A 16,309-nucleotide genomic window follows, 5' to 3' on the forward strand; every position below is an offset into this window, starting at 1 on the left:
TGGCCTTCTGGACAGCAGTCAGGTCGGCAGTCTTACCCATGATTGCGGTTATGAGTAATGAAACAGGCTGGGAGTTTTTAAAAGCCTCAGGAATCTTTTGCAGGTGTTTAGAGTTAATTAGTTGATTCAGATGATTAGGTTAATAGCTTGTTTAGAGACCCTGTTCATGATATGGTATTTTTTTGAGATAGGAATTTTGGGTTTTCATGAGCTGTATGCCAAAATCATTAGTATTAAAACAATAAAAGACCTGAAATATTTCAGTTGGTGTGCAATGAATCTAAAATATATGAAAGTTTAATTTTTATCATTACATTATGGAAAATAATGAACTTTATCACAATATGCTAATTTTTTGAGAAGGACCTGTATATGTGTGAAGTAGGCTACTGTATGTGATTCTTACGAAGCTTGAAATGCTATGGATGTGTTTTGTCAATGGATGCTTTTCACTTTCTTTCACAGAAAGTTTCCATATTTTTTTTTTTTAATTTGATACATATTTATAATGCTATATGTTAAATTACCTAGTCACTGTCAGTAAATGACAATAAATGTCAAATGTAAATACATTCTCAACACCAGCAGAGGGCAACATTTACATGATGCAAAACGTGGTAATCTCTAAAACAAAATTCCATGATGGAAAAGGCTTTATGCCGAACGTCACATGAACAAACAAGAAAACAGGTCTCATTGCATCCGCTTGTCAGACAAAGTGTTAATGATGACAGATGCAGATATCTGGACCTTTAAGGTAATCGGCTAACCTACCTTTTATTTGTTGGTGTTTTATTCAGTTTACATATCAAAATGTTAGTGAGAAGAAGAAGAAAAAATGTCGATATCGATCTGCATATGCGATGGACCTCGGTTATGCTCATCTTTGCTCGTTCCTTTGAAGTATCTTGAGTAAAACGGCTTAACAAAGCACATACAGAAGACCTGAACCGGAAACGACTAACGTTACAGAATACTGAAGTTTGTTGCACATAATCCCGATTCTTCTGATGACAGACAAATCACAACACTATGTCCAATTCAGTTAGGCACCAAGTTTAAACATACAATAACAAAATCAAAGGCACCCTTTTATCGGCTAAAAAATGTGAACCAAGGTTGAAATTGGATAAAAGTGTTACAAGTCTGACAGCTTTTATTGAGCATTGTGCCATTGTTGTTACTGAACTACTACTAATTAACACTATTAAAATAATTTTGGGTAATTGATATAAAGCTGGAATATACAAAAATAAAAATATGATATGAAAAGCTTTCCATCATTCCAATCAGCAATTAACATGTCTATCCAATCAGCATGAGAGTAGGCCTATACTGGGAGGAGTACTCTGAGTTCAGGACATATTCCAATCTCGGAGCCCTCTACTCGACAGTAGCCTACGCCAAATACGCATACTCTTTACTCCGTCTTATTTATTAGTGTGAACTCTTGAATCCTTTATTAAATACTTGTTGCCATATCCACTGGGTGAAAGGTGGGATGCTGATGTCAGACACAGCTGGTAAGGTGTGAGGGTGGCCATGAATCAGAGTTTGCAGGAGTCCAAGGTTCTCTTCCAGCTCTTGTAAACCCCCCACCCCCACCCCCCACTGTAAAAACAGTTCCCAGGGTCGAAACATAGACTTACGAGCAGAGCTTGTCAACACGGCTCTGATGACTAGAGCCGACGACAGGTGAGAAAGAGAACAGCAGAATAAAATAAATGGTTGTGCAAGTATTTACCCTTTTTGCATTGGCTATTGGCTACATTATGCTGATAATTTAAGATTTGTTAAAGTAGACTTAGTGGGATTTTTTTCTGTAAATAATACATGCCCCAGTGACCAGCACATGCTAGCACAAATCACATGATTGCATATCACATGATACTATTTGAGTTCTGTACATTCCTCAATTACATAATTCTCGTTGCCGTCACAGAGAGGCAAGACTGTCCTTCTTCATTACACGTTCCAAACTTGTTGACCCTCTTATGAGCTGCTATGACACGGTCTTCTGGTAGCCTACGTGTGAAACTAATAACCACGGCTGTTTTTCTCCAGGTTTGACCTCGACTTCAAGGAATATTCCAGGTTCAGTAAGAGTTGCGCTCAGTTGACAGCATTTGTGGCTAGGGATGTCCCGATCCGATCCACAGCATCGGTATCGTGCCGATACTGGCCCAGAACGCTAGATCGGAGATCGGAGGGGAGAAAAAAATATGATCCGATACCTATCCAACAATGCTTGAATAGCATTTCCCTTGCTGCGACATCCAGTTAAGCGGCGCAGCCTGCATATTGGGCTGTTTTGCAATCTATTTTGTGGGCAAAAAATGGGTTTGGGCGGGTGGATAAAATTGGGCTGGTTTCGGATCAGTTCGGCGGGTATTTGTAGCCGAAACACCGGCACTCCAGACCCTTCTTTCGGCAACCCTCTATTCAGCAGGCAGTCTGTCTCACTCACGCACACACACACACACACACACACACACACTCACACACACACACACACACACACACTCACACACTCACTCACACACACACACACACACACACACACACACACTCTGGCTGACGTGCCCCCTAAACTCACAACAGACACTCCATCCTACTACCTTCGGTGTACTATAAACAATGTTTTGCAATCCGTCTCCTCAGTTTATAAACCGTAGGCTGTAAACTGTATGCTACACAGGATTTTGACGCATCCAAGCAAGGGTTTGTGCAGAGTGTGGAGCGTGCACTGCATGGCACGGAGCGCGGGCTCGAACACTTCCGGTTTCCTTTCAACAGTGTAAACAACTTAAAATACTATAATTTCTGGTCATACAGAAAATAACTTATTTATATACTATAACTGACGTCAATATTTATTTTTTTGCGCAGCTTTTGGTGTGCATACAGTTCAAATTAAAATGTTGGTGTTCAACTTTGGGTTTTAAAAATACAACAACCGTTAATTTTTCGTTTTACGGGTTAAAAAGGAAATACGAATGGACGCAAAAGTACACGGATCAATGGGTAATTTTAAAGCTTGTTAATGATTAACTTTAAACCTGTTGGCAGCTTTAAGTAGCCTACTGAAGTAGCCTGCCTGCCTGTATTTTTTATTTTTTATGTAGTGTTTGAATAAAGGGTTGCTGTCTTTCATAATCAACTGTTGTTGTGGACTATATACTGGAGAAGTATTTGTTCTCCATTTGAGTTAGATGTTTTTAGGTTGCTAATTGAGCAAAGTGCTTCCATATATTTTATTAGGCCTAGTATTAGTTCAAGAATAAAATAGATTAAAATAAAAATATCGGATTAATATCGGTATCGCAAATAGCCAAAGCTGCGGCATCGGTATCGGTATCGGAAGTGAAAAAGTGGTATCGGGACATCCCTATTTGTGGCATAATGTTGATTACCTCAAAAAAAATTATTCATTTCGAATTAGAAATGTGAAGCTCAAAATCTGAAGGTTTTTGAGCCTGCGTGTTTGGTGTGTAGATGTGAAGCGCAAGCAGCTGGGCGTGAGTGTGAACTGAAGAGACTGTACTGGATGGAGAGAATCATTTCACACTTTGTCCCATAATATGAATAATTCACATTGCTTTCATCAGCCCTCATTTAGTGGCTCATTTGTCCCGTCACACTTAAAAGCCCTCGCTCACACACTCCATCGATGCCACGCAGAGTCTAATTATCTGGCTTTTACCATCTTTTAAGAGGTTTAGTTTTCATCACAATATCATTTTTGCTTCTCACTTTACCATTGGAGTGTTTAAGCTGCCACAGAGGTCATTTATTTAAACCAACTAATCCTCTCACAGTTTTACCTAATAGCTCATATGCTGCAAGTCTGAGATTGCTAGTTAAAATTCTATTGTGCATCTTTCCAATTTATACATGCATATAGCTATATAAACAGAAGTATTTTCTTCAAGACGTATATATCCAAGTGAAACGGCTTCTGGAACAAGACAAATAAAAGGGACGGGACTTTTCGTCAATCGGGTTGTGGTTTGCTATTGCTGTGATGTCATGTGAGTGACAGGTTTTCCCGCCCTTACGCCCATAAACACCTCAACAAAGTAGAGAAGTCACTGAGAGACGGAAAGTTATTTTGATTAAACATTGTGAGAGCGCATGAATTTAAAAATAATGATGTGCACAAATAAATCATTTATAATAAATAGCCTAAGACAATATTCCAAATTCATTCCATTTTGATTTCATGGTGACTTGATGAAAACCTGACTAGTAACATTTTTGAATTGGTGCAGAGATTACTCTGCTTTAGTGGGAGACATCAGTATTGCATTGATCATGTGATCAAGTCAGACTTGAGAAGTCTTGTGTCATTCCTGACATTTTCTTATGTGATGAAGAATGTTTCCATGTGGTCTGTGCTGTAAAGCTTGAGCTGGACTGAAAGAGTGGACATGGAAAGACATTCCAGGAACCACATGGACAAAATAGCATGCAACAACATTATACTGCAGAGTGCCTCACTGATGGAAGGGTATATTCTAGCAGTCAAAATATACATATCTCTTCGAGACAACTGAGAGACAGAATCTGATGATGTGGGCAGAATTTGCAGTTAGAAATAGACCAGTCCAGTCTGATAAAATGATGTGGTTGAAATGCCAAGGTCTTCACACAGACATTTCCTGAAAGTCATTGGGATGGACAGGATAGTCTTCAGAGAAAATGACATAAGAGGACAATATTGTAAGTTCCAAAGACTGTAAAGGCCAGGTGCTCAAGGCTTGGCTGGTTAGCATTACCCTGTTAGTAAATACTGTAATATTCCACTCAAAAGTTTGAGATTTTAATGTTTTTGAAAGAAGTCTCTTTCCAAGTCTGCATTTATTTGATCAAACATACAGTAATATTGTAAAAATAATATTTCAATTTAAAATGACTTTTTTCAATTCTAGTATATTTTAAAATGTTATTTATTTCTGTGATGCAAAGCTGAATTTTCCTCATCATTACTCGAGTCTTCAGTCACAAGATCCTTCAGAAACCATTATAATATGCGGATTGGGTGCTTTGTTTTAGGATTCTATGATGAATAGAAAGTTCAAAGGAACAACGTTATAAATGTCAGTAACCCTTTATTTCAATGGTCCACTTTAGACATTCATTCTACTAACTATGAGTTAGTTGACACGTAGTTGCAAAGTTACTTAAAGTTAGTAGAGTGTCTAAAGTGGACCATCGAATATAAAGTGTAATCTAAATGTCTCTGTCACTCACTTTTGACTAATTTAATCCATCTTTGCTGAATATAATTTTTATTTTTATTTTGTTATCTCACTGACCTCACATTTTGAACAGGTGTGTACCATTATTTACAAAATTGTTTTATTTTATAATTATTGTTAATTATTCTTATTTTTTAAATGTATTTATTGTTATCTTTATTTTGCAGGGAAAAAGCATGTTTAACTATTGATGTCCATTTAAAAGTATAATACTCTGATACTTCAAAATTGCAAGAAACTATTTTGCAAAAAATATTTTATTATAGGTCATACCGGAATGAGTATGTGCTGCATGCCTGCCGTTGCTAACATATTAATCTTCCCAGGTGTTATAGACCACAGCTATTATAGGTATTATAGAACAGCTTTAAGTAATGAAGAGCCCACACACACTGTCTTGTCAGAGCAGATTATACACGGCCCCCACTGACCTTGACTTCAAATCAGTGTGTTATTAACCTTAATACTCACCTCTCTCACAAAACACTTTTCATAACATCTGGCTGAGATTTTCTCCTTATTTCTTCCATTTGGGCAGCATTCAGCAATGTCTACCTCACTTTAGCTCAGGCCCAGGCTTCCTTATTTAACACCAGCTCTAACTAGGGAACGTCTAGACTGCATCCATGCTGTTTGCATGACAGGCAGGAAAAGCATGCTATTTACAGGAGGGAGAGTACATGATCCGTCAGGAAGATCTGTTGTGGTTTATGTGCCAGTAAAGGCAGAGGGAGTGTCTGGAGGTTTAGCACTGCTTCCCTGCCCCCCTCTTGTGGGTCAAGATTTCCTCTGTCCCAGAATCTGCACCCATCTTTTAAGTGTCTCTCTGCATTAATATCATGTTGGCCCCTGTGAAATTTGAAAAGCATTCCCTTGAACATTACAGACTAAACTCACTGCCAAAGTCTCAACCTCCGACAGGAAAATACATCATATTTTTATAGTCGCTGAGCTCACTTTGAAGTAAATGACCCCTCTATTAGAGGAAGGGAAGAGGGGTTAAATGCACGTCTTGCTAAACCTCCACACAGTATGTGTTATAAAACCTCAAACAATGATGTGGTACTGTCGATTTGGAGCTTCATAAAATTATAATATATATTATTAATCTAGTTTAATATTAATTTCTACATAATTAACATTTCTAGTATAAATTAACGTTATTGTTGTGAATGAACATGAATTAATGAACAATAGTACAATACATTTAACAATGATGTTTAAAAAATAATATGTGCATATTACAGTTTTTTGCTGTCTAAGCGTTTTGTCTTTGGAAATAGATTGAATGAATGGATGAACACAACACACTTAGTCTCGGTCTAACATCCAATCTATTTGTCTGAGTTAAGAGAGGAATATATTGCCATCAGAGTGCTTATGGAGCTAGAAATGTGTCTTTATTACATGCGAGAAAATAAATGATCTGAGAGAAGAAAAAAAAAGTTTGAGAGAAAAAGTTATCACACTGATAGCAAAAAAGCATTTCATGAGAGAAAAAAGAATATTTGAGAAAAAAAGTTTTCATACCAATAGAAAAAAATAATATTTGAGACTAAAAAAGTTTTGAGAGAAAGTATTTTCTCATAGAACATAAAAAAATATAAATTTGAAATTTTTAAAATTATTTCTGAGAAAAAAAATCTCTCTCAAAATACTTTGAAAAAAATCTCAAATATATATTTTTTGCTATCAGTGTGAAAACATTTTCTCTAAAAATAAAAAGTGTTTCTCTCAAAACGCTTTTCTTTGCTCTCGATGCAATTTTTTGCTCTCGTGTCAGGATTTTGCTTTAGCTGTGAAAATTGTGTCATGGGCGGGGCCACGTTCTTTTTTTTCCTATTGGAACGTTCCTATTGGCCAGTCGGGTGAGCATCGTCTTGTCTTAGGAGTCGAACTGAATCATTACACCATTGTTCGCGTTCGGTTCACCTAGATAGATGCCGTCTCTGCAGATGATGACACACACACAACTCGATGGGTAGCTGGCTGAGCAAGTTCAGCATCACTGAAGATTACACATTAAACAATAGCACTCATGCAAGTTTACCTAGCATGATGGCTAATTAATAATTAGCTTTACTAGCGATTAGCAAGCTAATAATATAATACACATTCATTCATGAATATGAGTGCTATTTTTAATGTTTAATCTTCAGTGATGCTGAACTTGCTCAGCCAGCTAACATCCAGTTGTGTGTGTCATCATCTTACCCAAACATTGGAGTGTCCGTGCTCGACTTAGAGCTTAGATCAGGCCCAAAAAATCAAGCCCGACCCTACCCGAGCCCGTGCACTTTGTGTCCGAGCCCAGCCCGACGCATTAACAATAATTATGAGCCCGAGCCCGATTTAAACCCGAGTCCCGACCATTTTAATACGTGGGTCGTTATAACTGACGTTCTCAACTACTTTCTATGTTACTTTCTCCTCCTCCTCTGTTCTGCACCTCCAAATACTTTCAAGTTAGCCTACGTGTCGCCATCATACACATCAGCATAAATGCCCCTGATAAATTATGTGTTATTAAAGCATTAACACACAAACCACTGTTATAACATAAAATCAAGCAGCTACTGAGTGCATGGTTTGGCATGACTGAATGCGCGCAAAGTGCGCTCCCTGAAAAATCCCTAAAGCTGACATCAGTTCATCGCGATCTCACACATCTCTGTTATTATCAATGACGCTGACTGCACAATGAATCTTTCATAATATATACACTTTGTTTGTTATAATTAGAGGATTTGCCAGCATACAGAATTCAGCTCTGAACAAAAAGTCCGTTTTGAGCAGTGAGGGGAGACTATCTTAAATGCTTCTGATTGGCCATTGCGTTCAAGAAATCAACACATATGTCTGTGATTGGCTACATCGCTCAACGCTGCAAACATGTTATAAAACAAAACTCTGGCCTGTAAATCATTTGTATTTTGTTTTAGTTGTTCTTGTTGTTTTTCTGCAACAGATGAATAAAAATGTATTAGTTTTTATGTTTTATTCATAGATATTTCTAGTTTGCGGGAGTCCCACAAATCGTTTTATTCTCCCGGAACCCACACACACAGAGTGAGTGCATTACAGCCCGCGCCCGCGCTCGCACTCGGCCATCAAACCTAGTCCCGCGCCACACTCTCTTGCGTTGGGAGTGCACGTCTCTAGATCAAAAGCCCGGCCTGGCCCGAGGATGGTGACGGGAAATATCGGCCCGAGGTCGGGCCTGGGCTCGGGCAGAGAATCTAAACTAGGCAGAGACTGCATCTATCTAGGTGAACCGAACGCGAACAATGGTGTAATGATTCAGTTCGACTCCTAAGACAAGACGATGCTCACCCGACTGGCCAATAGGAACGTTCCAATAGGAAAAAAAGAACGTGGCCCCGCCCATGACACAATTTTCACAGCTAAAGCAAAATCCTGACACGAGAGCAAAAAATTGCATCGAGAGCAAAGAAAAGCGTTTTGAGAGAAACACTTTTTATTTTTAGAGAAAATGTTTTCACACTGATAGCAAAAAATATATATTTGAGATTTTTTTTCCAAGTATTTTAAGAGAGATTTTTTTTCTCAGAAATAATTTAAAAAATTTAAAATTTATATTTTTTTATGTTCTATGAGAAAATACTTTCTCTCAAAACTTTTTTTAGTCTCAAATATTATTTTTTGCTATTGGTATGAAAACTTTTTCTCTCAAATATTCTTTTTTCTCTCATGAAATGCTTTTTTGCTATCAGTGTGATAACTTTTTCTCTCAAACTTTTTTTTTTCTCTCAGATCATTTATTTTCTCACATGTAATAAAGACACATTTCTAGCTCCATAAGTGCTGTGCGTTCAGATCAGAGGTGATTCACTGCATATATTATAAGTTTTGTCAATGAGTTGCAGTTCAGCTTAACTCATCTTATTTGCTTTTGCTAGTAGAGCAGCTTTAACTTGATTTATTTCAGGGCCAGCTATATTACTTTCTAAATTTGTTTCATTAATTTTGTTCATTTTGAAACATTCATTCATTCACATAACTTTTGAATGCTAATACTATTTCATATTTTTAAAACGGGACTAAAATAGGTCCATATAAAAGTCCATATATAATGAATGTATGTATGTATGTATGCATGTATCTATGTACAGTATGTACAGCATGTATGGGTGTACAGTATGGATAGTATGTATGGATGGATGTACAGATGTACGTATGTAAAGATGGATGTACAGATGTACGTATGTAAAGATGGATGTACAGATGTACGTATGTAAAGATGGATGTACAGATGTATGGATGTAAAGATGGATGGGTGGATGGATGGATGGACTTATGGATGAATGTACACATTTTATGTTCACTAATTACTATATTTTAATTTCCTAGTTATCAAAATGTCAAACCAATAGTGAAAACAATAAATGAAATATATATATAATTATAAATAATAAGTAGGTGCGGCCAAACTTTTAACTTGTTGTATAGTTACTTAAAATAGTTTCCTTTATACTTTAGTTAGTATAGAGTATTTCTTACACTTTTTTACGCTTGTTTAAATTCTCACGACCCTCAACAATCGTCAGAGTTCATAAAGAGAAAGCAGCAGAGGACATGAGAGCAGACATTCAAAGGAAACGTCTGTGGTCTCCCCTCAAAAAACAGCATGAGTGAGTGAACTCTGTCTGAACGCTTCAACTATTAGATCATGAGAACCTGCAGCACCGGCACTGCCTCATTATGCCCAAAGAAAACAAGGGAAACAGCTGCAGCCTGCAACAGTCCTGACACACTGAGACAGAGAGGGAATGAGTGAGAGAGAGAACCAAAGAAACAGAAATTGCATTTGTCCTCTAATTGCCTCCTTAGCCAGGGTCACGACCCTATGATAGATAGATTGTACACTATTTAGAATCACAGTCTCTTTGCCACTCCTACCAGACAGGAGCCCATCCAGTGCTTTCGGCACATTGGAAAAGTTATGATTGGACTTACGATCTGTGAGAACGGTGATGAAAAAACACAAGGGCTTAGTTCACCGCAGTAACACTTGGACCGTATTATGAACTACAAACATTTCAAACCCTTTTATCCTTTCTGTGTAGTGAGTAGCAACATCATACTGACTCTGAATATTAAAAACACTGGCATTACATTCACTAAACTGTGTGGATTTCCTGTGGTCTTAAAACAACAAGGAATAAAGGCAACTTGCAGTAATAAAGAAAAATCATGAACTATTCGGTTCACTTGTTTCCCTAGCAGAGGGTGAAAAACAGTATGTGAAAAGAGTATGTCAAATGTGTAGCTACTTCCGTCGAGACTCTGAAGTGTACATCTGATGGACGCTTTAATATCCAATGAGGCCACGGGAGAGGAGTTGGGAATGGTAGTGAAGTGACGCAACTGGTATGCTGGTAGGTCATGTGATAGATAAGATGTAGTACATCCGGATCCACACAGTCGTGAAGTAATTACTTAAGCGATTTTGAATGCAGCCAAAGTGATATCAGGCACTGAATAGAGTACTCAATAAAAGTACGTTCAGCTAAGGGAATCACTCATCACATGTTCATGATACCAGCAACCATTGTGGATTTAAGCTTTATTCTAATGAACAGCAATACAGCAACTACCAATGGAAGTGCAGACAGTGATCCGCCCATGTGACCTCCAGTAAATTGTGCTGTCTTTAAGTCCTCCTGAGTACCGCAGAATCAGAGATTTGTTATGAGATATGATGCATTCAAGTTGAAAACATAACATGGAAGAAGCCAATACAAAATGATTCACTATAATTTACTGCAGCTTTGCTTTCTGCTTTCTCTATATATAGAAAATGGGTATATTAGACATTGTCTGTCTTACAGATCAGTGTTTTCACAAAATGTTTCAAATCAACACAAGCCTTCCAACATCGCTTCCAACTCTGCAAATCGTGTATCATCAAAAATTCTCACAGACACTCATTCCTGTGACTCCTGAGATTAGCCCAGAAGTAGGAGGAGTTTAAAACATTAATGATCGCATATATTTCAGTGGGACCGGTATGTCACTATGTCATTTTCTGGGCAAAAATGGGCATGGAATTGCTGAATGTCTCTAGGAGCTCTACAGTCCACTTACGGAGTGTCGCAGACAGTTTTCCGACTGTCGTAATCCCTTCACATAAATTGAGACGGCTTTCTTTGTATTTATTTTTTCAAGTATGCAGGACATGTTTGGTGGCTGTGGTTCTGGGTTGCTGGGAGACGTAAGTGGGGCTGAGACTCAAACAGAATGAGGTTTAGGAGAGAAGGACCTCACCACCTGCTTGTTAAACAACCAGTTTGACAAGCCTCTGGAGTTTGCTGTTACAGCAGAATAATGTTTCCAGTTAGCAATGGAGCATGCCATGATAATAGTGGCTCTAGCATGAGAGCTAGTTGCACCAGCATGAAACCGTGTGCCCTGTTTATTCAGTTGGGCCAGGAATAATACCGTCGACCCTGCTGTCGTGCTGACACTTACTGTCAGATGACTGTTATGATGTGATGCTGTCATAATAAATAGCATGATAAGTTTGCTGCTGCGTAAGCAAAGTACTGCTGAACAATTTTTCAGTAGGTCATTGTGCTTTGGTGCAGTGAATGTCACAGAAATGACTATGTTAGCATCAGTGTTAAGGGGTAACTAACTAAATTTAAGGACAATAGAATAAACAATATCTATATTTCAGTATTTAATATAGTGTATATAGTATGCAATATAATGGTATTGTTTGTCTTTTTTATACTGAAATATAAATGCTGCCCATTTTATTTTTATCAAAAACCCTGGACTGAAATTATAATTGTAGCAACCCAAATTTTAAATTTAAGTTGTCTCATAGTAGTTATTTACCTTCTTGTTAGTAGCTCATAACTACTTTTTCAAAAGATTAGCTTGATTATAGAGACATTATGGGTAAGGAGACAAAAAGTTGTACACTACTTGCCTAGAAAATGGCTGCATCCAAAATCGCATACTCTCTGAGTAGGTACTTCTTTTGAATGAGTACTTCCTTGATGAACGTTTAAAAAGTATGTTCTATAGAGTGCAAGGTTCCGGAAGTATTTGTTTTCATTAATTTTCCCCAGGGATTTTAAAATAGTGTTTATGAAAGAGTTATTTGGTAGAAGTGGGGGAAGGACTGTGTAGGGCCCCCTTAAGGACTGTGTCATTTTTTTCTGTGAAACAAAAGTTGAATGTGTCTAGAATAGTTTTCATGTTATTCGATTTTTATCAAAAATTTTATTTGTACCACAGGTGGGGGTAAAATAATGTCATCTCATTAATTAGTAAACTCATCTTACTGGGTGGCTTGTAACCAAAATGGCTGCCTTAAAGGGACTGTTCTGTTAACTACTTTAAATCATAGCACCTAGATTAGGAAGCTACAGTTTAATAACTACAGATTAAAGTAGCTCTCAAAACACCAGTTAGCATTGTGAAGGTTCTTATCGCTAAATGATCCCCAAAAGTTCAAAATGCATTAGTTTTAGTAACAGCGTAAACTGTTCTCAAAAAGATCATATTGACATAGTCCCAGCAGGAGGGTTCTTCAGAGTGCAGTTCAGCGGGAGCTCCGAGAAGGGAAAGACCATTTCATTCGTAGCTAGCCGCCAAACCACAGCAGGCCTTCTGGGAAACAATGCTCCTAAAAGAAACCTCTTGTTTCTCGTAAAAATGTCCTTAACATTCTACTCCTTAACATAATGAATTAGTCTATCATTTTACTAAATCTTGTCTGCAAGCTTAATTAAAGACAGTGTCAAGGCAATGCGGGCATTATGGTGGGAATTAACCTATGCTTTTGTCCACAAATCCAAAGTGTTCAAATGAACAGCTTAAGTATCGTAAAGCCTGAAGAAGGTAATTGTGACTTACATTTTGGTTTGTTCCTGACAAAAGACTTTGAAATGCAGCTCACGTCACATGGACTACTTTAACGATAGTTTGATGGTACTTTTTTGTTATTTTGGGACTAAACGGCTCAATTCCTCATTCACTTTCATTATGAAAGTCCAGTAAAGATGTTCTTCAAAGGTTCATCTTTTGTGTTTCACAATAGAAGGTCATACAGGTTTGGAACAACATTAATGTGATGACAGAGCTTTTACATTTTTTACTAGTCCTTTAATGTTGTTTAAGCCTTATTCTGCACATTCACAGTAGACTGTGTTCCCCTCTGCAGTGAACCCTGATCCTATTTGCAGTGACTCCCTCTATTCTCTCTCAGAAACATGATCTCACCTTGGCCACATATATCCTTGAATGAATTACCATCACAATAGCCTCTATTCACAAACATTTACTGTCATCCTGTAAATAATGTGCTGATCTTTATTTTCCCCTCCACTTGAATAAAATAGCTTTTGTCCAACTTGTGTGTGAACCCATGGCTCTGTACATGGTTCCATGTGGCCACATTCCCAACAAAAAAAACTATTGTGTGAGGCCGGGATACTATTCATCCCGTAAAAGAAAACAACTGTACCCTGAATGTGGAGTCATCTTTTTAAATCATTCACAGAAAATGTCCTTGAAGTTTGTGAACAGCTAATCTAAAACCCCGACCCCATTTTCAGCAGTTCAATTGCGTGTTTGTCTGAAAGTGTACAAATGTGTTTTCTTGCCCTTAGCCAATAATTGCTCATTAAATGAAATTAAATTAGGCTGTTTACTCTAATGCCTATTAAACACAACAGAAAGAACTTCTTCTTCTCAGTTCCTTTTTTCCCTGAGGTCCTTATTTGTTTACCATCTCCTGTCGCACAACATATCAGCTCTAAAAATTTCCCCTGACCATATGATGTTCTGTTACTTGTTTATGAATACAAAATGGTCATAGGTCATTTTTAAACTTATCACTTGAACGATGAGCTACAGTTCCACTCAATCCCTTTTTTGTATCATGTGTCTCCAAACTCAAAACAAACAAAAGAAACCACTGTTCTAACTTAAAATTGCAGCACTTTTAGTATGGGCTTGTGTACTGATGTTACTTATTTAACATTACTTTTGCATGGAAATAAAAACATTAATTATATTGCATATATTTTTTATTCATATTAAAATAAATTCTACAATTAAATAATAAGAAATATACAAAAATACACACACACACATATATATATATATATATAATTATATATATATATATATATATATATATTTTGTCTGAATAAAAAATAAAAAGTACTGATACATAAAAAGAAAATCACTAATATCGACAGATAAGCAATAGGTAAATACATCATGTATCCTTAATTTTTAGAATATTAGTCAACTCTGAATTGCTCAAAAGTCCAGAAGTCATGACCAGGACCATTGGGGAAGTTTGAACGTAAATCCTAAATTAACTAATTTCAATAAAGCCCTTTTTAACCACTGTCAAGAGAATTTATTCATGAAGTATTGTTGACTTGCAAGGGTTCCACTAACGGTACATGCACACAACAGCAATGTACTAAAAACTGAAAAGTTTTTCCTTTGCTTTTTCGCGTACAGACAACATTATTGTCAAAACGATGCCCGTTCAAACGGAATCCGCGAAAATACATTTACATTTACATTTATCTGACGCTTTTATCCAAAGCGACTTACAATTGCTGTATATGTCAGAGGTCGCACGCCTCTGGAGCAACTAGGGGTTAAGTGTCTTGCTCAGGGACACATTGGTGTCTCACAGTGGATTCGAACCCAGGTCTCTCACACCAAAGGCAAGTGTCTTATCCACTGCGCCATCACCACCAAATAACTAAAGACGCTGTATCAGTGTTGCCAGATGTGCGATAATTATCGTATTTGTACGATCATTTTGACCTCTGTACGATCAATAATGTAAAAAATCCCATAATGTACGATAATTTCAGAGTTTTCAGTCGATGGTCCAAACACACATCCTACCGCTTCTCTCTCTGACCCAGAATCATTTCGCAGGCTCACCTGCCGGCACGCAAGCACGTGTACACACACACACACACAGGCACCACACGGTGTCGCCCGACCCGCACGTCAACATCCGCATACGTCAACGTATCCTCCCTTAAATGGTATTTTTAAATTATGGTTATTATTATTATCATCAGTTAAAATGACAGTTAAATTAAAGAAAACTTTTTGGGGGGGGGGTTGAACAAATGCTTTTATTATAACATGTATATTATAACTATAAGAAGTACATTCTATTGTATGCCTACAATAGTAATACAGTTCTGTCATAATTTCTCCTAGTTAAACCAAACTTTTATTTTGACGGGTTGTAGTGAAGACCTGTTTCAAAGTGTAAGCCTATTTGACAATGGTTTTTCTCAAATAAAATGATGAAAATGCTCATTAGGCGTTCTCTCAGAGCAGCTCTGGAAATGTTCCTGTATTCATCATGTACTCAAATTGCTTGTGAGACCCTGAAAACACCTCGCGTACTTGAGTATGTAGTAGATAAAGTGGAGCAGCTCATTCACACCGAAACGCAGAACAAGCAGGTTATATAGCCTATAGAAGTATTTTTGCGCTTAAATATTCACAGACCATGTCGCGATTGGATTTATTGCAGAGTTCTACTTTCCATGTATTCATCCATCCATCATTTTGCGTGTTTTAGCCTACGTGACATCTTCTGCGTTATGTGAATTCCATTTCATGACTGGATTCCGGGATTCCCTCTGCATCACGTAAATCATTCGGCCTTACATTATAATCGGGACATACCTTTATCTGCAGGGGGATGGTGTCCTGTATATCCTCTTGCAGCCACTTTGTGTCCACATTTTTTGCAAATTGGATATCTATCCTCGAGGACAACCACACTTTTTTCTACATCCAAAGTATTTCCATAGCTACTGGCGATTATTCCCTTCATAAAAATTCGAGGGCGCTTCGCTTTCAGCTTCAGCTGGGTCTGCGTCACCTTTTTTGCGCGTTTGTGCTTCAATCAATGCAGTAGTTTCCGAAGTGTGATTTTTTTTTCTCCCTAGTATTATTTTTTACTCAGTAACGGATATGATTTCAAATGTAGCAAAGTACAATCAAACAAAACATAC

This window comes from Siphateles boraxobius, unplaced genomic scaffold (genome assembly GCF_051911475.1).
Source record: "Siphateles boraxobius isolate OS27281-9 unplaced genomic scaffold, OSU_SipBor_1 77, whole genome shotgun sequence".
Classification (NCBI taxonomy): domain Eukaryota; kingdom Metazoa; phylum Chordata; class Actinopteri; order Cypriniformes; family Leuciscidae; genus Siphateles; species Siphateles boraxobius.